Source organism: Otolemur garnettii, unplaced genomic scaffold (genome assembly GCF_000181295.1).
Source record: "Otolemur garnettii isolate 467f Iridium unplaced genomic scaffold, OtoGar3 scaffold00012, whole genome shotgun sequence".
Classification (NCBI taxonomy): Eukaryota; Metazoa; Chordata; class Mammalia; order Primates; family Galagidae; genus Otolemur; species Otolemur garnettii.
Window position 1 is genome coordinate 2,641,890 of NW_003852407.1, and position 938 is coordinate 2,642,827.

Below are 938 nucleotides of genomic sequence, written 5' to 3' on the forward strand. Positions count from 1 at the left end.
GCCGGTTGAGCTATAGGCGCCGAGCCGATTAACTATCTCTTAAACTGTCCCATCTCCTGACTTCTTGTGTAAGCAAATACACCTCTCACTATTTATTACTTTTAATTGATCTTCATTTGCCTGGAGTTGAAAGCATCCTAATTAATATATGAATACAACTAGCCCATTTTATGTACAGGTAAAGTGAAGGAGAGGTTCAGGAGCTTGCTCAAGAAGACACAGCCGGAAAGTGGTATTGCTGGGATTCGAACCTGGTTCTCACAATTCTTGATGCTCCAGGGTCTTTCAGTCTAACACACACTTCCCTTGAAGGTGGGAAGAACACATGACTTGGTTTTAACCAACAGAATACAGCAGAGGGGTTAGAGAGACTCTCATCACTGGCTTGATGAAGTAAATGGCCGTGTTAGAGAAGCAAAGAGCTGCAGGCAATCTCTAGACCTCTGGGGTCTGATGCTGGCCTCCAGCAGACAGCAAGCAACAGCCTTGAGACCTCAATGGTGTAACTAAAGGAAATGAACTCTGCCAACAATATGAATGAACTTGGAAGCAGATTGCCACTCAAGCCTCTGGAAGAAAGCATCCCAGCTAACACGTTGATTGCACCCTTGTGACCATAGGCAAAAGACCCAGTTAAGTGGTACTGGGATTCCTGACCTATAGAAATTATGAAATAATAAATGGACGAAGTTTTAAGCTGTTCAATTTGTGATAATTTCTTACATAGCAATAGAAAATGAATACACTATCCCTTGCATGAGTCCTGTTTTGATTTTTCCACAGTTATGTAAACTGTACTTTACAAATCCCGACATTGACACGAATATTAGACCTTATGTTTCAGATGGGCAAACAATAACTCTGGAATGAAACAACTTGCAAGCAAGGGTTCTTATCTTTTTGCTTTGAATTGTAGGAAAACACAAGAAAGATGACTT